Below are 21,029 nucleotides of genomic sequence, written 5' to 3' on the forward strand. Positions count from 1 at the left end.
GAAATTATTTTGGGTTTAAACAAAGAAATACTCATAGAATTAATTGATTTATTTTTGTTTTGTATTGTATATAACTTATTTTCATAGTATATTCCAGTTAGTAATAATTGAAATGTTATGAATTGCAACTAAATACCTTAAATTTATACCACTCTTTGCTAATTGTAATAATATGCTTTTATCTCTGCACACTATTAGGTTTTAAAGCTTTATATTCTCAAAGTAACAAATGATGTATCTGTATTAAATTTTTAACAGATTAATCCACTGCAAGGCGCCTTTTTTTTTTTTGTTTGTTTTGTACAGCTACAAGCAGTGAAACTTTGTTTTGAGCAGAGATGGGAGAGATGCAGAGTAAAGTAGAACTGCTTATGAAATACAGGACTGAATGGTTATGGCACCAGATCACAGGCCAGGGTCTCGTCCCTGCTTCTGGAATACTCCAGAGTGATGAGAACTGTAGTCACTATGGATAGAAACTTATAAAACTTGCCAAAATTTTGTGTTGGATACCAATGTCCTCCTTGGGTCAAAACCTGTCCCATAGCCTCTGTGTTTCTAGGCTTTAGAGTCAAGTTTCATTGATTTCAGAGAATTAAGTTTACATAAACTTCTGGTGTCTGTGCAGTGAGATGCTGTAGTGAGATTTTTAAAAAAGTGATTGTATTCTAGGGACCTAAACTGGTTATTATAGGGATTAATGTCTGTAAGGCTTTGATATTAGGCTAGAATATCTCTCTCCCCTTTGGTTCCCTTTATTCAGCCTGGGACTGAGAAATTAACTTTCCTTGGTCTTATGTTCAGTGAATTGGTCCCAGTAAAGAAAATACTTTCTGAGTAGCGGCCGTCTGTGTTGAAACAAACAAAATAAAAATGTACTTCTGGACAGCCAAGGCTGGAAAAACAGACTTCTTGAGAAAGATTACCAAAGAGAAAGATAAATATATCAGCAGTTATAAAAGTAACTTACTTTACTTTTTAATACACAGACATGCTTGAGTTGACTTTAGATGTATAATTTCAAGTTGTTATCTTTTTGCTCATAATCTGAAGAGAATTTCACTGATATAGAATAATAGGATAGTTTGGTAGGGACTTTAAAGATCACCTAACACATCCAATAAAATTTTCTTTAAACCTTAGTTTGTTTAAACCCTTATATTAAACCAGAGTTTTAATACTTTGTTTTTTAAATTAAATTTGAAATTATTACATTTTAATCTCATGTAACTGAGAAATATTTGTTTTAGTACAACTTAGTATGAATTTCATTATTATTTCTTAAGTGAAAAAAAAGAAATCATTTTACTGTCTTGTAACAGTATTTCCATTTACTGGACTGTTTAATTTATAGCCACTAAAAATAAAAGTATTTTTTGTGTAACTCAAAGGATGGTTTTAATGGCCCTGACAAAAAAAAAAAAAAATCCATTAAAATTTTATATCAGCTCTAAAGCAGAATGTTCCCATTTGCTATACAGTTTTTCTTTTGGTTACTTCTTTCCCCCCCCGCTCTTGACTGTGTTGTGAGCAAACTGAAGAAAAGACCATGTGGGTGTATTCAGGTCCTGTTTCCACTGTTGCAGTGTGTCACTTGAGCAGGAGACCTGTCCTCCCCCTTGGTGTGAGCAGAGGAATTGGTGAGGAATCCTCACCCTCTTTCCATTGGCCAGCACAAGCTTTGAGTGGCTCAACGGAGCAAATCCCAATTCCTCAGCCCATGTTGGCTCCCAGAGCTTTTCCTGTGCTGCTTTTAGCAGCATCCCTGAAGACTTGAGCTGTGGTAGGAGGAGACAGTGGTTAATGTTGGTTCCTCTTGCCACAACTGATTTGAAAGTCACACCTGAACACAGTTTATGGAAGTGAAGAAGGGATGAGACACCAACAAAACGGTGTCTTTGCCACCAAGCATTTCATCTGGTTTCAGAGAGGCTGATGGTGCTCTTGGGGCTACAGGGGTCTGTAATCTGCTGTATTGCTGAACCCCATACAGACACACAAATACATGCTGATTTATATATTTCTTTTTTAAAAATTTTTTTCTTTTCTCCAAGGAGGAAGACCTTGAAGAGCAGTAAGTCTAACTGGGTTGTGTTCACCCAGTTTTGTAGGCTGGAGATGAGAAAATGAACAAGGAGATACTCCATCCTTCCAGCTCTTCCTATTAACCTATGGGGAGTCTGGATAAAGAATAGTGAATCTGTCCACATGGAGACCATAAAGGTGGGATGAAATGGGTGAAACAGCTTCAATATTTCTCTAATGAGTTGGTAGCAACATTTCTTCCTCTCTGACACTGGTCTAAGTTTTGCTTAAAACAGATCTACTGTGTGAAGAAAAAGAGTGCTTCAGAGGATGAAATATTCCATGTTTAAAGTTGAATGGGTGGAGAAAATTAAGTTTGGCTGAACAAAAAAAAGACTTCTGATCTTCTATTAGAAGAAGAAATAGCTTAAGTCAAGTCAGGCTGCGTTAAGGAATCAGCAAGTAACACTTTTGTTTTCAACAACTTCACTTACCTCCTGCTAATTTTCATCAAGATTCCAGATAATATACTACTAACCATTATTTTCTCACCTAGTTTGCTTAGTACTGACAGATAATAGATGATCCTATTACAAATAGATTTGACACTGCATCCATGAAAATGTGAAAATTGGAGTCTCTTGTCATTATTTAAAATGTGTGCTCACTCACTCAAATGAGGTATAAGAGTCTACTTTTGAGATAAAGTAGTCCAGATTGCTGGAAAGGCTGCTCCAGTGTCACCCAGGTTAATGTAGATGTATTATGTATTTATATAGCCTATAGGAGGATAACTTTTTAGCAAGTGATTTGAACTGAATATGCACTTGATCAGGACTCTCATTAATAACCCATGGCCATGCTGTTCTCCTGGTAAGAACTTACACTTGCAATCACAAAGATTAATTCTGGGGCTGTCTGCTGCAGTTGGGGAGAATGAGTCCAAAGAAATGGGTGAGTCATACAAACAGAGATATATATTAAGATCCTGCCCTGTCCCTGGTATTTGGATTAAAATAGCCATTTTTTCAGTCAGGCTTCTGAAATTTGAACAATAGTATTTTTCTCTGAAGGTGATCGGTGCTTGCTCACACTGTATCTCAGTTGAGGGCCTGGTGTTAAACTAACTTCTGTGCTTGAGATATCAGAGATAAATTGACTTCTTTCCATTAGGTTTGAGGTCATGCCCATGTTTCTGTAAGAATTGCAGTAATGTCGTCAGGAGTTAGTAGCTGATAGATTGACACACAAAGTGGGATTTGATGTGAATGAGGGAAGAATTGGTTAAAAATGAGTCAAGAAGTATTTTCTTTTATACTGGTAACTGGATTTCCCTGTTTGATGGGTCATGAGAGACCAGCATATTTGGAGTGCTTTGGAGAATAGACAGCATCCATGGACTGTTAGGAAATTCATTATTTTGCACATCTCTGAATCTGAGTTATTGCAGAAGCCCTGCAGCTCAGCAAAACAATTTTGGTAGACTTTCTCCTCAGCAGTGTGTACCTATAGAATGGCATTTATGGAAGTTGTCTTGGACCAGAGAATTGTCTGGACTAGAAACACGAAGGCAGGGATTGTTTTGAGGGTCTGAATTATGTGTACGACAAATGTGGACTATAAGAGAGGACACTGAGTGAGGAACATTTGGATGTAGATGACAGATGAGATAGGGAGCTTGCACCTGAAAAGTACATCAGCAGAGAGCTGGAGCTGAGGAGAGAAACCTTTTTACTAATCCTGACTGCTGTTAGGCCGTGAGTTAAAAAATGAGGATGTAAACAGCAGCATCCCTGGTGCTAGAGCGTGATCATCGAGCATTCTCTGTCATCAGCATATTCTGTATGTCAATAAATGGGAGTGTGGTAGTCTTGCTCAAAGCCTTTGATGACAGGATGCAGGACACTGCCTGAGGCTGTAAGACAAATAACAGTAGTCTTCTCCATGGGTGCTATCTGACTTGTAAAAATGAGTACCTTCCTGCCTGTGCCAGGGCTGGTTTGTTAGACACAGGCAAGCTCTGCTGTCTGTGCAGCTGCTGAACTTGCACGTGTTTCAGTCAGAGCTGTGAACAGGAGCGTCAAGGGAAGCACTGCACTTTGTGTCCACAGATATGGCAAAGCATGAGGAAGGTGGCAGTAATTTAGTGATGGAAAATTACTTGTTGTAACGCCTCAATTTATAGTAGTTGTGTGCTGTCCAAGCTTAGTGAGGAATCTTGCTAGTTGGGAGGTGCAGGAGGCAGCAGTGATGTGTCACCCACCTAACCAAAAATATGTGATGGCTGGGGTAATACAAATCCTCTAGGAAAATGGTTTTTCTCCACTTATCTTGCATGTAGACATCTGGATGACTGCAAGTGGTGCTGACTCTCCTTAGGGAAGGTTAATGCTTAGGCTACCCACTGCTGAAAGTTTATTGGCACTGTTATGTAAAAAACCTAAACCCTATGTTTTTATATATCCTAATTCTTAAATTAAATCTAGCAGCTCGATTTTAACAGCATGATCTCCTCACACAATTGAATGAATTCTGTGATGGTCATATGTGCTAAATTCAACAATATGCATCTGGAGAATAAATTCTCACTGAGAAGGAATTGCTTCTGTTTCCAATTATTCTCATGAAATCCAAAGTTTGATTGACTGTGACCTGTGCTCCTCCCAGAGTTCCTCTTCTGTCTTTGCTTGCTTTCTTAAATCTAAAGGGCATCTTTTGTAACTGTTTTGTTTGCTGTTTCTTTGGGGATGACAAATTAAGTCCTTTTTTAGGGTTGCCATTGGGAGGTGGAGAGAGGGGATTTAGGGCTCTGTTACTCTGATGTGCTGCTGGCAGTCAGCTTTGGAAGTTTGGCTCATTCCTTTGGAAGAGTGGCCAAGATCTGTGCCTTGATGGTGTGAGGGTTTGACTCTTGTCATTTTAATAGTGAATTGGGAGGTAATGAATGGGGCAGCTTGTAAAGGGTTGAGTAAGAGAATTATAATTAATGCTAGTCAGCATGAGCTTCTGGAAAATTGATCCTGTCAAGCTAAGCTGGTACCTATTAAGTGTTTTTAATGTGATTGCAAGTTTGATATTTATGGCTTCTACAAGGCATTTTACTTGATGATACCATTTTGATTAAGAAACAAGAACAATATAGAAACATAGATATAATTTGATTTTGCAAGTGTGAGGGTTGGGAACTGAGCTTGCCCAACTTCATCCATTTTCAATTTTGCACCCTCTCCTTAGTCCAGTTGTCCTGGACTCCTTCTGAAGTCACTGGAGAGGACAGAGAGCCATTGCTCCACGCAGAGTTGGCAGCAGGGGAACATGAGCTTGTAGGACAAAGCTCTTTTGTTGCCCGTGTCAACAATCTGTGTAGATCCATGGGAGAACTTCAGGAAGGCTGTGCTAAACCTGGGTCTGACCATACTGCAGACACTCCCAGAGTGTTGTGTTCAGGTCTGTCTGCACCTCTAGAAGGTCCATGAGATAGAGAGTAGATTAGATGTAGGATTGGAAGAGTGATGATGGTGGCTAAGGGTGGCAAAACACACCCTTACAGTCACTGGGATTTCCTTCATTATGCTAATCCAAGAGAAGGAAAGAATTTATTTGCTTTTCTATTTGGAAAGTTAAAGAAAGGAAGAGTCTTCAGTTTGTTTAACAAAAATGTAGCAAGATTTGTTGTCTAGAAATGAAAGCCAAGAAAATTCAAAATAAATAATGAAAAAAACCACCCAAATAGGTTTTGACAGCCAGAATAATTAATCACTGAAATCTTTTGCCAGCATCCAGAAGGCATTACTAGAACTTTGGTAACAGGTTTTTTTTTTTTTTTTTTTTCTTCCTGAAAAAAGCTACAAATTAAAGTCATGTGCCTTATAATGCACAAGAAAATCAGACCGAGGTCATAAAAGGACTGTTGTGATTATGCAGCCTGTAAAAGGTGTGTGGGTCCCTGTGAAGAGGATATGGTTTTCCTTGTTCTGGTCAGGCTCTTGGAGACTTATTTGCATGGGGATGTTGCATTTCCCTGGCATATGGCAGTGTTAGTTCAGATCATAAGAGAAATGGTTGCTTCTGCCCTTTTGAGCACAGGCTGTTGTTTCCAAGCTGTGGTACTGTGCTCTCCCTTTCCTTTTTGTAGCATCAGACCCAACAGAATGAGCTGTCATCATCCCTCATGTCTCTGGTACATCATGAACCAAGCGCAGTTCCTGCTTGGTTTCTTGCCATTGTGCAAGGCTTCAGATAAGACAAGGAGGGACACAAAGGCTCTGAAGAGCCAAGCACTTACTTTGCCACCATCCTGACTTTTTTGCAGCAGCCTGATCCTACCCTGCTGCTCTCCAGCTGCCCAATAGCATTTCTCCCACACTAAAAAGGCAGGATCTGGCTGCTCTTACTTCACCTGCAGCTGGCTCTGTTACCTGACTCCCCAGCTATCTCTGAGAGTCTTACTAGGAGAGTTGGGCTTTGTATTAAAAACCATCAGGAAATGGCAAACCAACAGGTTTTGTTCTGCTTCTATTGACTTTTGACAAATATCTGGAAAAGATATTGAATGCAGAAAGTCAGTTCATGGTGTCAAAAAAGTTGAGGTCTTCTCAGTCTCAAATGTTTCAGTGCTTTGAATGTGAGTCTCTCCAGCTGCTTCAGTGAAGCATTGACATTGAGAAAATATGTTAGTCAAGCTGTCCTAAAACTTTCAGTCTTTTAATCTCAATGCCTTCAAACTGTTTCAGAAGAAGGTATCTTTGCTGGTCTTTGCTTCGACAAAGAAATAGAAGGTGATTCAACAAACGTAGTTCCTTGCCTGCTACCTTTAAAATAAAAGTTTAGAGTGCTTTAAACTAAAGTTGCCAGTGGAGGGGAACCTCAATTCATCCCACTGCTATCAGTTTGATGGCAGTGCCAGCAAGAGAGATGCCCAGAGCCTGGAGAGGGAATTGCAGGTCTGGAGGAGAGCACCTGAACCCAAGCCAGCTTCCTTCAGCTTAATGTCACTGTGCAGGTGTGGTGTGGGGAATAAACAAGAGGAGTTAGAGAGGTGTAGCCTGCAGGGCTGTGATCTTACTGGCCTTGTGGAGACATGCCAGGATGGTTCCTGTCACTGGAGTGCTGGAATTGGAGGATGTTTCAGGAAGTGCAGGAGGTGGAAATGAGGAAGAACTGTTAGTAGCCAGGTGGAATGCATGGAGTTCTGCCTGGGGATTGATGAGAAGCTGACTGAGAGTTTATGGGACAGGATTAAAGGGAGGGCAGGAACAGGTTATTTTTCTGCATTGGTCTTCACTGACAGGTGTTCCACTCCCATTGTCTGAGCTGCAGAAGGCAAAGAGTGATTGGGAAAATTGAGAACCACCTGCTCTGTGGAACATGAGTTTGAGAACATCTAAAGAAGCTGCAGGGGCACAAGTCCATGGGACCTGATGAAATGTGTCTGTGGGTTCTTAAGGAACTGGTGGATGACATCACTAAACCAGTCTCCATCAAGTTTGATAAGTTATGTCAGTGTCACGAAGGTCCCACTGACTGGAAAAGAGGAAACATACCTCCCATTGAAAAAGGAAGACATGGGGAACTATAAAGCAGTCAGTCTTATCTCAGTGCCCGGCAAGGTCATGGAGCACATTCTCCTGGAAACTATGCTAAGGCACATGGAAAATCACGAGATGACTGGTGACAGCCAGCATGACTTCACTGAGGACAAGTCATGCCTGACAAATCTGGTGACCTTCTAAGATGGGGTTAAGAGTGTTGGTGGATAAGGGAAGCACAACTGATGTAATCTACCTGGACTTGTGTAAAGCATTTGATGCGGTTCCATGTGACGTTTTTGCCTCTAAACTGTGGAGACGTGAATTTGATGGCTGGACCACTTGAGGGATAAAAAAGTCAGCTGGGTGGATGCACTCAGAGTTGGGGTCAATGCATCAATGTCCAAATGGGGAGCAGCAATGAGCTGCATTCCTCACAGGTCAGTTTGGGACTGGTGCTGTTTGATGTCTTTGTTGGTGACACAGACAGTGGGACTGAGGCACCCTGAGCAGGTTTGCTGGTGACACTGAGCTGTGGTGCAGGTGACAGCTGGAGGGAAGGGATGCCATCCTGAGGGGCCTGGACAGGCTGGAGAGCTGAGCACATGTGAGCCATGTGAAGTTCAACAAGGCCAAGTGCAAGGTCCTACACCTGGATCAGGGCAATCCCAAGCATAAATACAAGCTGGGCAGTGAATGGATTGAGAGCAGCCTTGGGGACAAGGAGCTGGGAGTGCTTTGGATGAGAGTCTGGACAGGACCCAACAATGTGCCCTTGCAAAGTCACCAAGGATCTTCTGCAGCCATGAGGATAATCAGAGGGCTGGAGCATCTTTCCTATGAAGAAAGACTGAGAGAATTGGGGTTGTTTAGCCTGGAGAAGAGAAGGTTCCAGGGAGACCTTGCAGGTTCCCTTTAGGAACTGGAAGGCAGCAGTAAGAAAGCTGGAGGGGGACTTCCTACAAGAGCGTGCAGTGATAGGACAAGGGAGAATGGTTTTAAACTGAACGGGCAGATTTAGATTCGGTGTTAGAAAGAATTTTTTTATTGTGAGGGTGGTGAGATGCTGGCACAGGTTTCCCAGAGCAGCTGTGGATGCCCCATCGCTGGAAGTGTTCAATGCCAGGCTGGATGGGGCTCTGAACAACCTAGACTAGTGGAAGGTGTCCCTCCCCTTGCAGGGGCTGTGGCAAGATGATTTTTAAGGTCGCTTCTACCCAGACAATTCTGTGATACTTCATCCAATCTCCAGCAAATCTAGTGGACTTCAATGAATGGTGAAGTTGACTCTACTTAAGGCAATCTGCTTTTTCACCAAGCTGTATGTGCTTGTCTGCAAAGAACCCTCACTGTCAGGGTTAAGAATTTTTAACTGAACATTCATGACCATTAGAGCTCTGTAATTTTTTAATAAACAGTTTTTTCAGTCCTTTATTTTTGTATGGGAATATTTTATATATAATTTTTGAAGTCCAGACATACATATCAGCAGCTTTTCTTGAGCTTTTAATGGGACTTAAAAGGTAGATAAACTGGGAATGAGTTAGGTTTTTATTTGCATCCTAATAGTGATCTCATTTTGAGTCTTAACTACAGAATATCACAGAACTTAATGTCATCTGGATAAAGCAATTTTACGTTCAACATGGTTTTGGGGGAAAATAGTGAATTACATGCTCTAAGGATGGGCTCCTAAAGTGTCTGTCTGCATTTCTTTCTGGAACTTTGTTCAGTTGGTTTGGTGTGTATGCTTTAACTTCATTTACAGCGTCAACAAAGGGCCATTTAAAGAAAAAGATGGGACATGACAGGCTATTAATGCTGGCTAGCTGATCTTCTAGATCTGTAAACTCATTACTAACCTGTAATATCTGTCCATCTCTTAGTGTTTTGAAAGCATTTTTAAAATAAAAATGCTTCTGTAAATTATCTTGGCAAACTTTGTCATAATTGCTCATTGCATTTGAGTTTGCAAAAATAGCTTTGTTTATGATGTGGTATTTTTAATGGCATATTTCACTGTTTCCATTTAAACTTCGAAGTGACATCTTTGTTTTTCCCCTTTAAAGAGCAGCATAATCCAGATGTCTGTCAAGAGTTGTTGATGTAGCATTTTATGAGTAATCCTTATGTTTGAGGTTTTTGTTTTGTCAGAACTGTTTGCCAAGCTCTCATGAAGCTCCCCGTGAATATTATTGATGCATACTTCCTTTTAAAGAAGTGATTATGCAGGCAGGAATACAAACTCAACAGCCAGTTCTAAACCACAAATGTTTTCTCAAAAGTTATGTGATGTCACAGGAGGAGTTAATTTGTCAGTGCAGTGGAACAGGGGGAACACTGAGTGAATATTATTCTCCCCTGCCCTTCTCACTTATTAACCCTTTGAAACACAGGCCAGCATTTGAGTTTGGGGGACTTCAGCTATTGCACAGAGTGACCTCAGGGGTTGCTGTGTGTCTAAGTCTTTGATGGAGAGACGTTCATAGGTCCCAGCCTGTTTTCAGAGAGACAAGTGGGATTGTGAGAAACTCAGTAAAACATACCAAGTAGCCTTAGGTATGTAGCATTTGTCATTTCAAACCCAGAGCTGATGGTACAGTGATGCTCTCATTTGTTGCTGCTAAAATTTTTTCTATAAATATTTGAACATTATGCGTGTGCAGACATCCTTCTCTAGTCATTTTTTCTCAGTAGTTCCTTAGTTTAGGTGGCTGTGGCTTAAATTCTTTGGACATTAGTGAGGACTGGCAGCATTGCCAGGCTTTTCCCAAGCATTTCAGAATCCTTATGGCTTGCAAATGCCCTGGGATCTGCAGACCTCACAGCATTTTAGCTTGCAAATTAGTAGTTGGCTGGTTGTCGAGGAAAAAAAGAGAACTGTAAATTCTGTAATAAATAATATATTAGGGTAAACATAACAGTAGTATTCTGCAGACATCTACATGCATCAGCAGTGGTGCCGAGCAGTCACTCCTTTCTATAAAGTCAAGTGGGGCTGTGAAAATGGATGCATCCTTCATTTCCAGCACTGTGTTTTATTTTTTTCTATCTTGGCTGCAGCTCTGCTGAACTTCAGAGCCCGTGTAGCTTCTTGTGGGATGTGTAATTACTCCCTTCTCAGACCCATGGCTTGGCTTCTGGCAAGAGCAGGACAGCAGGTCACACCAGGCATTAATTATAGAGCTTTTCATGATAAACATGCTGGAGATAACAGATAAAGGTGGCAGCACACAGGTGTCCCCAGCCTGGCAGCACTGACACCTTGGGGTCTGTCTGTCTGTCCTTACCTCCCCTGTCCATACACCTTCCCAGCTGTGCTCAGTGGCTGGTTTGGTTTGGCAGATACACTGCCTATAGCACCCTTCTGCTCCTGTAAAGCTCCCTCCCAGCCTGCCTAGGAAGTGTTCATACTTTGTTGGAGTCAGTTCTCCCCCCACCCCACTGATTTGCTTTCCTTAGCCCTGTTTGTTTGCAGAGAGAGGGTGTTCCATGTCTGGTGTTTCATTCCTGTTCTTCAGCCCCTGCCCCAGGCTGTGGTACCTGACTCAGGAGAGGTTGTTTGCAGGGCAGAGCATCTTGTAAAGGGCATTTTAAAAGCACTCTGTGCTTCAGAGTTGATTTATAGCTTGTCTGCACAGGCAGGCTTTCATAGAACATTTTTGTGTTAAACTTTTTCTGGGTAATTAACCTACAATAACCATGTCTACATCTTTGGCTTCATCCTTCTTCTTGTCCAAATACTTTTTTCAACCACAGGTGAGATGTGGGAAGGCACACATGGAGCATTGCATCCTCCCTGAGGTCCATGTTGTGCAGCTCTGCTGTTCAGTGATCTCTTATTCAGGAAGGCTCTGGAACAATGAGTCCCTCTCTGCAGTGCTGAGTTGCCAGGTGTTGCTGCCTGCTCCCTGCCTTTCTTCAGATCTGCTGTATGGCTTTCGGATACTTGGTGACTGAGAGACTCTGGAACAGTGTGCTGCTGCATAAGAAAATTGTGGTTTTGGCTTGACATTGTATGAAATCATTGTCTCCCTCATACTCTCTTGCATTTTGGAAACTTCTTTTCTGATTTATTACTTAAAGCTGAGCTTTCTGCTAGCTGCTTGTGCTGTCACCATATCTCACTGTTTGCTGGTGCAGCTGAACTCTTTGGCCAGCCCAGAACTGTAGAGAGGAGTACAACTGATACAGCTGCTCTCTCCAGAAGATCTTCTCACTGACCAGGTCTTTCATGCTAAAGGCACTTCTGATTACTCCATCCCTTCATCAAGATACTCAGGCTGATGAGAGATGAGCTGACACTGAATTTTCATACCATGGCCTGCAGCTGATTTAACCTAAAGAGCTCTCTCCTTCAGGAAGGAAGAGGTGCAGTGCCTGAAGTAGATGGCTTTAGATCCATTTTCTTCAAGTCACTAATTTAGAAGCATAGGCACAGGACAGAATCCTTAACCTGTCCATTTTGCAGTAGTTGGGCTCCCAAAGGAGAGATAAGACTGCTGCTGTACGCTCCTGTAGGACACCTTCAACTTCATGAGAGTTAATACAGGAAATGCTGGTCTTTCCTCTGTGAGGGTAGTACACTGTGATGAGACACAACCTTGGTTTGCTGTTGATAGCTCCTTGCTGTGTTTCTGCCTTTTCCAGTTTCATTGTTTCATTTTAGTGGTTCAGAACTGCTTGGCAGGTGTTGCTCCCCCACAATGTTAGCTGCAGTAAAGTTTTGGTAAGCTTAAAATCCTTTCTTACAAGCAGCCAAGATTTTCTAAAGCAGGGGAAAAAAAACTCGCCCAAATGTTAGTAAGTCATGTAAGTTGCAGTATATTAAAGACCATTAAGTCTGTCTTCATATTTCCCCAAGTAGTTTTTTTACACTTCTCTGGAACTGTGTGTCCAAGGGTAAGCAAACAGATTTTGAACTTTGGCCCATCTTTGTGTGCCATTTTCATGGTGATAAATAATTGCTTTTCTTGTTCCTTCACTTGCTTCTGATTGTTCTTTCTTCAGATGTCCCATATCCAGCTGTGAGTTCTGTTTTACCTTTCTATATCACACTGCTGTCTGGAACCTGCAATGTGCTTTGTAAATATTCTTCATGTATTTCATTATTGAGGTGAGAGAGGAGGTTTCCTTCATGTAAAACTGTCATTGGCTTCTCAGCCGTCTTCCCTATCTGAAACCCATTTTATTTTTATTAATCTCAAATGTTTTTTTCCTGTTCTGTTAAGTTCTGGAACAAGAGTCCTGAGGTGGCGTTGAGGAGTGTGATTCCCTAAGGAGATCTTTCAGAGTAGCTCTGGCCTGGTGTTGTCCTTGGAGATGATGGGGTAGCTATGATATGATGAGTCACTATGCAAAACAGAAATTACTCCCTTGAGTAATTTACCCTTTTTCCATAAACTGCCTCATGAAAACAGTGCTCTGCTCTTTTCAACAAACTAAAAGCAAAACAAAGAAAAGTTTGCCTTTTTGTTTCAGAGGTTTTAGGCAGTCCATGGTATATTCCTTAGTGAAAGTCAGAAATACTCAATTAAAAAGTCACAACAATGTATTCAAGAAGTGTTAGATAGATAAGTAAGTAGACCAGGTGTTAGAAAAACCTTGTCTCCAAAATGAATCCAGACCTGTAAAGAAGACAGGCTCAGGAAGAGCACGGAGCTCTGTTTGATAGAGTGAACTGTAATGAGGGATAATGTGGACAAGATGTTTACATTTCCACACTTGCCCCAGCCTCATGTGCTTCCTCTTTTATCAGCATAGTTTTCAAGAAACTGACCTGCACCTGGCTAGTAGTTAGCACAGAATTTTTTCTGTACGTAAACATTCTATGTGTTTTATTGAATCATAGAATGGTTTGGGTTGGATGTTGCTGAAGCAACCTGTCTAGTGGAAGGTGTTCTGCCCATGGCAGGGGGCTCGGAAATATCTGACTTTTAAAGTTCCTTCCAGCCCAGAAGTGGCCTTGAACACCTCCAGGTTTGTAGGTGGTCTGGACTCTGATCTCCTACAGTGGGGGGTTCTTCATTTCCCCGGTCCCTGCCTGCAACTTGGGCAGTGTGGGTGGAGCGCCTGTGACTGAAGACTGAGGCAAAAAAGTCATGGATGTTAATGTTCTCCATGTCCCAAGTAACTGGATTCCCATTTCCTTCTGGAGAGGGCCAACGTTTTCCCAAATCTTCCCTGTTGTCACAAAAGTACCTATAGAAGGAAGCATTTGTGGTTGCCCTTGATGTCCTTGGCCAGATTTAGTTCTATCAGCACTTCAGCTTTCCTAACCTGATTTGAGATGTCAGTCATCTGGCCCTAATCTCATAATTTTAAACTTTTTTTTAGTGGTTTGATCTTTTTTTCTTTTTTCCCTTGTTTCTCAGGCTGCTGGTGCGTTGTGCCTCTCAGCCAGCTCTCATTACAGATCATTCATTGCAGCATGAGCCATTTGGTCAGCTAGTCAAGCCAAAGTTGCTATATGCTTCATTTGCAGAAATATAGTAGGAATTTAGCAGTTTTATTAAACTCTTAATGGAGCTCATTGCCTGACTGATCCACAAAGTGACCTTGGATAAGTCATTCAGTTTTTCTATGTGCTTGTACCCTTACCATCCTCCCTTTCACCACACCTCTTTGGGCTGTAAATATTCAGCCTGAACCAGTTTCAGGCTTTCACAAGGGAAATTATTTGGTCAGGCTATTTAAACATAGCAAAAGTCATGCAAATATTCTGAAATAATATCCTGGCAGGTTAGGGAGATAACTTCCAAGGGCTTTTGTTTTGTGTGCTTAACTTTCCATAGCTAGCACATAGGTTGGATTAGTGAAGTGTTACTCTGCCACTTCAAAATTATTATAAATACACAAAAATAAAGTTTATATAAAATTAAAAAAGGCTTAAGCTGAGGCAATGGGACAGAAGCCTCGATTGCATTGCAGAAGGAGTTGCACTGGAAACTTCAGGTTCAGATTGTATCAGCTCAATCACATGTATGCAGCAATCTTGTCATTGTAAGAATCTTCTTGAAACTGAAACTCTAGTGCTAAAAACATGAAATCAATAGGCACAGTTATATCCACTTAAAAAAAAAAGTGTATTGATTTGCAGATAACGACAGCAGTTCATTCTTGCAGGATTACATGCCACTTCCTGTCATAAAGATTACTTTAATATGTATTGCATCTGAGATGGAGAATGTAGGGATAAAACTGCTTTGCTTTAATGAATAGTCATTTTACTCTGTGCATTAAAATGAGATATATTCCTTTAAATTTATCTCCAGGGATTATTTTGATTTCATGGGCAAACTCTATGTTACCAAAGACTCTAGAACACTATTAAACTTTTAAATAGTCTTAGATTGCCTTGTTTTTGCAAGTGCTTGAACTCATCCTCTCTTTGATAGCAACTAATTAAGCAAAATATCGTGCTCTTTCTGGTCTCCTCCACATCCTTGATTAGAGGGTTAACACCATGTTATCTTGGGTATTAGATGTTCTTTGCTAAACCCTGAGTGCTATCAGCATCTAACTCTCTGTGCTTTGTAACAAATTCCTGTCGTCTTCTGGGGTTTAAGTTCTCTATGCTGATCATGGTGGTCTCCCATTGAGCAGCTTTTTCCTTTTTTTTTTTTTATTCTGGGGCTGTGATTCATTTGAAGCCTATCCCTATTACACATAAGTGACTTCATGTGTTAAAGTAACTCTTTTCAACTCTTTCTAGGTAATCTGGCTTCCCAGAAATCTTCTGCTAAATGCAAGGGTTTGCCGTCCTGTTTACTGACTGTTACACCTGAGGCTGATTTTGATACAGATTGTGGATATCGCAGGGTAAGTGTGCAAATATCTCTGTTTTTGTGTATTTTTTCTCTCATGGTCTCTTCCTTGCTTACACAAACACATTTTGGGCATTGCTTTCTCTTTCAGTGGCTGCAGCAAGTCCTTATTGCAGCACGTGCAGCTGAGCATCTCTGTTATAAAAAAAAATATTGTAATGTGATAAATGCTAATGCTGTAAACCTGATCAGGAGTATTTGAATTTGGTGGTGTAGCTCCAAGAGGAAGCAAAGTTTTTTGTGTATATTGGCCTAGACTCATGGGGGCATATCTTAAAAAACTGGAAAAAGCTGTAAGAGGCTTATTTGAGTGTAGTGAACTTTGGATTTTAAGCTGATAAAAGTGCATGTATTTTTATATTACAAATGAAACATTCTTCATAATGTACATAGTTAAAATATCTGTGAAGTTTGCAAGATTGAGTTCAAATATTTGGAAAAGGGAGACTAAAGGTTAGTTGGTTTCTTGGGGGCATGGGGAGGGAAAAGGAAGAACTGATTCCCTTTTTTATCCAAATCTACTATGCACATTACAGTAGAAACTTAAATACTTGACTTCCTTGTTGCGTGATTCTTGTGGAATTTTTCACATCTTGCCTATGGGAGGAAAGTTCAAGTTCGTGAACAGAGATTTGATTTTTTTTTTTCCTTTTTTTTTGCCTCTTCCTCAGTCTTGATCCCACCTGCTATTTTTTTTTGCTTATTTCCATTTCTAGCTTCTTTTTGCACTTCTCTCTGTTTTTTATTATGGAGCTAATCTTCCTTTAACCAACCTTCTGGCTTCTTCTATCCAGTTATGTAATTTTTTTGGGATAGTTCAGGCTGGAAAACAACTCTGCAGTTGTCCAGTCCAGCCTCCTGCTCAGAGCAAGGTCGCTTTTAAAACAGGTTGTAGGGGACCATGTACAGTTGGGTTTTGAATATCTCCAAGGATGCAGACTCCAAAACTTTGTCACCACTTCATGACGGATGTTTTCTTCATTTAAAACCTGAAATTTTGTTGTTGCAACTTCTTTGTTCTTGTCATATCGCTGCCCTTTCAAGAAGAGACTCACTCTGTTCTCTTTGCACCTTCCTTTTGGGGATTTGGAAAACACAGTGAGATCTCAGGGAGACCTCTCTTCTAGCCACCACTATCTTACACTGTACTTTTTCCAGTATGTCAAAGCCTTCTTGTTCTGGAGGGCTCACAAATCCTGCAGGAATGGGGAGAATTGCTTCCCTGGGCCGGCTGGCTGTGCTCTCACCAGCGCAGCTCAGAGTGGACACACTTGGGTTTGTTACAAAGGCATGTGTCTGTCTGTCAAGACCACCAAGTCCTGTATTATTTTATTTTTCATCTTTTCAGTTTGTTGAATCTTTCTCATACACTGTCATACATTCCTTACTTCCAGTGTTTGCTCTTTATTTACAGGATTCCTCACTGAACAACTCAGTATCCCCAGTGCACCTTCATCATCATATTTCTGGCAACCTCCTCCCATAAATGTGCATGAGCTACGCTTTGAAAATAGTGAAACACTCTTGGAAATTGGTTTATTTCCATGAGCAGCTAGCTTAAAGCTTTCCATGTAGCTTTGATAATTTAAAATGCTTTTTCAATTCATGTTATTAGTATATTCACAATAGATCAGGAAATTGTGTGTATGCTTGGGTGTGTGCAAGTGTGCATGAGAGAGTGTATATAATCCTTTTTTCTGTACTGCCAGTACAGAGCCATAAATAGTGTATATAATAATAATACATATATGGAACTTGCTGGAAATGGAGTCTGAATTACAAAGAAGGCTTATTTTATATTCTTTTTTATGTTTGTCCCTGCATGTGTGTGTGTAGTGCTACAAATTGCAGATGCCAACAACTGTAATTGTAGTGGTGGTTAAATCAAACGCTCTGCTCTTTTTCTTTTTTTGGTGGCCCTCACAATGAGTAATGTGTCTGCTTTTCTTGTATTTTAACAGAGCATGTATGGTGGGAGATATACTCAGGAATACAGTCTCAGCCTTAGCTTGACGTGATGATCAGATGGTTCTTGGGAAAAGGACACATATTCCTGTGCTCCTGGAAGCTTTGCTGTCTCATTCCTTAGGGGAAGGACCAAGAGGGCATCAGTAGTCCAGTGCTGAGATCATCATTCCTAGTCTGGCCAGGATGGTTGGAGCTCCTGTAGAAATCCCTCTGTTTATATCTGCCAGGGAGAACAGAAAAATGCTTTGGGGGGCAGCTGGAGCAAAGAGGGTTAACCATACTAAGTCAGGGAAAAAACAGTTGAGCAGAAAATAAGAGAAGTGGAAAGGAAATGTGCAGAAAGGAGGATAAAGACTTGTGACAAATTGTGTTGGTTTTAATTCAGAGAAGTGTTGTCCAACTCGTGAAGAAGTAGTTACACTCGTGCAGCTCATACGGTGATGAGTGACAGTTTAATTCACTTTCTGTGGTGGGGAATGTCTAGGAAATCTGGCTTGTGATAAGTTGCCACATTGCCTAGTCCCATCAGTATGAAATGTCTGGGATAATCTTAGGCTGAATATCCAGTTACTGCAAAGTGATTCTGTTGGGCGCCCATGGGTGTTTCTGCCACGGTGGCTGTGATGTGGTTATATAACATATATGTAACAAAAGAAGTTAAAAACTAGGAATTTGGAAATGAGAAGCCAGGCTTTCTCTTAGAGGCTCCTGTTGCATGTCAGAAATTGTTTGAAAGGGCTGTGAGTTCCAGGATGGATTGTCCCTGTCTCCTCCTGGTAGCAAGCTGCACGTAGGAGTTGCACACTTGTCTGTCTCACCCGTTTTTGGATATTCCTAGCTCAGCTGTTCCCCTTAAAAGGCCTTTTAACTCAGTTTTTCTGAAGGATATAAATAGTATTTCTGCATGTTGACTGTATCCCTGTATATCCTGACAGTCACATGTGGTTGCAGTTTTTGTATTCCAGCTGAAGAAGTACTTAACCCCAGTGTTTTCTGGTTCAAACTGAATTAATTTTCACTGTATGCAGCACCTCTTATGATAGTGTGGATGGTGGGGAGGAATTTGAGATGATGTTGAGAGCTGTTTTGGTGAAGAAGTTGTTTTAATAACTGTGGGTCTCCCTGCACAGCAGACTGATAGTTTTTTGGAGTATTTCTTAGGAGGAGAGGTCAGGAAGGTGTGTAAACTCTAAGTGAGACCTCAGATGACCACGTGTGTTTAGGAGCTTGAGCACAGTGGTTGTGTTTTACTTTTCATTTTTCACAGTTTTTGAGTGGGTGAAAGCAAAGATTTGGACTTGTTCCATTCTGTCCCCTTCAGGAGAAGGAGCAAGCAAAATAAAGTAAAAAAAGGTTGGTCACAGAAATCTGGGGTCACACTTCTTGGGTGAATTTGTGATGAGCTTTGGGATGCAGCAGAGAAACCAAATAGCAACCTTAATTGTCTTTGGGATGATATTCAAGGAACAATTCAGTTTGGAAATGACCTTGGAGGGATTATCTTGTCCAAGCTCCTGCTCAAATCATGCAAACTGCAGAGGCAGGGCAGGTTGTTCAGGGCTGTGTCCATGTCCAAGCAAGTCCTGTAATACCCCTGAGGTATCCATCCAGCCTCCACAGCCATTCTGCTGCTTAAGCACCTGCTCTGAATTCCTCTTCCTTTTCCCTTACCAGATTTTTTTCTTGATGCAGCTTGCACCTATTGCATCCCTTATTGCACATCCCAGGAAGGTTCTGGCTCACCACATGCTCCACAACTTTCCACTAAATCATGACAAACTGGAGATATATTATTATAAAATTATACTCAGATCAGTGCTTCCCAAGCACCTATGAATCAGGCAGTATTTTTAGAGTTTACATCCATTTAACAGCATTGTGTTGGAGTTTGGTTTTTTTTTTGTTGTTTTGGGGTTTTTTTTGTTCTGTTTTGGGGGTTTTTGTTTTTGTTTTTTTTTTCTATTTGTTTTTGGGTTTTTTTGGGGGAGTTGTTTGTCTGTTTTGGGTTTTTTGGGAGGTTTGTTTCGTGGGTGGGTTTTTTGGTTTTTTTTTTTTGAAAGAAGACTCTTGATTTTACTGTGCTGTTAGGGCAGGGAGCAAGGATGGACTGAGGCACGGACAACACCTACCCTAACATCTCTGTAGGTGCCAAAACAAAAATACCTGTGTTTGTTTCTGCCTGTAGATAATATATGTCAAATAGACATGGATTTAGTCACAAAGCTTGGAATTGAATATGGTTCCTGTTCCTATCTCATCCACAGCTGTCTTAGTAATAGCTGTGCCTCAACTTTCATGCCTTTAAAATAGAGATTATGCACTCTTATACATAGGAATGCTACAAGTCCTACAGTAACTTAAATGCTTTTAGTTACTTAGGAGAAAACTACTATAAAAAGGTTAAAATATGTATTTTTATGGTATAAACTATATGTTTGTACTTGCATAGATTTATGTTAACTCCATACTCTCTGTAGGCTGCTTTTAAACCTAAGAAGTGTTATTCTGTAATGTGTTGTGTTACTGTACAAATTGGATGCTTTTATCCAAATTATGTGTTGGAAATCAAAGGTGCACACACAGGGGTTGTTAGGATAGCCTTTTTCTCACACAGAAGATTTGGAAGTAGAAACAAAGCTTAGAAACTTGATTCTTTCAAAAAATAAATTCTTTCTTAAAAGCAGTTAAATATTCTTTCTGTCAGCTTTAATAATAATGAGCTTTTTGGTGCTGGGATGAGCGATAATTGCAAATGGCAAAAAGTCATCAGAATGTTGTTCCTCTGATTGCAGATTTTATTAATCGTAAAAGAAATGATTCACCTAGAAAGGCTCTTTTATAAGTGCTCATTTACATGAAGATTTGCTGCCTAATTTATTTTGTTTTAAAAAATAAAAAAACCCACAAAACCTCACAACCGCAAACCTGCACAAATACAGTCCTGTCCTTCAAAACCCTGATTATTTTGTCCTTCCCATTTAGTTTGCTTAAAATGTCATCTGTGCTCCTTCTTATCAGTGGCACCAATCTTAATTTTGTCTCCTCTTTCTCAGAAATTTTATAGTTGAGTACTGTTCATCTTCCCTGCATGAATTTCCTCCACGTTTAAAAAGGATGTTTATCTTTTATGAATGACTTCTTGGGTAGATGAGTTGTTTGGCCCTTTACATGTTTCTGATCTCATGATGTGTTGGGATTTGCAGATGTAAATTAATTTTTCATCTGTTTTCTCCCACTCCTTTTATGTTGTTTTCAACATGAATCTTGAGTTGATAAAAAAATGGAGCACATCCTTCACTGTAAGAATACAATCAGTCAGTGAGCCTGCCCTGTGAGCTTAAAACAGGGTACATGTTAAAGTATCTCTTTAATTGGGGTTTTGGATGGTAAACTCTTGGGGGTAATGGTGCAGCCTTTACATGTTCCTGCTAGTGAATTCATACAGAGAGCATTGCTGCAGCATGAATATTCAACAGCTGCCTGCCCCTTATTCCTTATGCTGAAATATTAATAGTGCAGTGATTCTTCACCTAATGGTGCTGAGATCAGGTGTGTGTAATCCTGCTGACACTGTCCCAGTGCCCTGCACACACCCCAGCCTTCTCCTGGGATCACACCTTCCTGCACCACACTGAACACCAGTTGCTCTCAGTAAACCCACACCTGCTGTTGCTAAAATGGT

General features: G+C 40.6%; 1 protein-coding gene across 2 annotated transcripts in view; it reads left to right on the forward strand.

Annotated features, from left to right (window-relative positions):
• Window positions 1–21,029, forward strand: part of KLHL29 (kelch like family member 29) — a 386,838-nt gene that overhangs the window by 50,184 nt on the left and 315,625 nt on the right. For both annotated transcript variants that reach the window (XM_033054932.1, XM_033054933.1), the window contains exon 2: window positions 15,268–15,374. The gene's annotated coding sequence lies outside the window, so the exon portion shown is untranslated. The remainder of the gene's footprint in view (window positions 1–15,267; window positions 15,375–21,029) is intronic.

Source organism: Catharus ustulatus, chromosome 3 (genome assembly GCF_009819885.2).
Source record: "Catharus ustulatus isolate bCatUst1 chromosome 3, bCatUst1.pri.v2, whole genome shotgun sequence".
Taxonomy (NCBI): Eukaryota; Metazoa; Chordata; class Aves; order Passeriformes; family Turdidae; genus Catharus; species Catharus ustulatus.